This window comes from Nyctereutes procyonoides, unplaced genomic scaffold (genome assembly GCF_905146905.1).
Source record: "Nyctereutes procyonoides isolate TBG_1078 unplaced genomic scaffold, NYPRO_anot_genome, whole genome shotgun sequence".
In the NCBI taxonomy this organism is placed as follows: domain Eukaryota; kingdom Metazoa; phylum Chordata; class Mammalia; order Carnivora; family Canidae; genus Nyctereutes; species Nyctereutes procyonoides.
In genome coordinates this window covers 37954700-37955028 of record NW_026575043.1, presented here as the reverse complement: position 1 = coordinate 37955028, position 329 = coordinate 37954700, and positions in this window count along the sequence as shown.

Genomic DNA, 329 nt, shown 5'->3' with positions numbered 1-329 from the left:
TTTACAACTGCTTTTTGCTTAAAGAGGTCCCTTCAACTTCTAGTGCTTTCTTTTCGTAAATTACCGTCTAAGTAAAACCACGTTTTTAGTATTTATTTCAAAAACCAAAATCATTGCCTTACTTAATCCTCCTCTGAAATGCTGAGATAACTATGAGCATCCTTATCTTATACCTGAGGAAGCAGGCTCCAACTATGTAGGTGACAAGATCCAGATCTGGTCCTAGAGTTACCTCTCCAGCCTCCCAGGTCTCTAGCAATTGCAAGCTCAGCATGCCCTCTTGCAGGACCATGACTAGGGTAAGGCAAGTGAGGGATTAGGGCACAAGA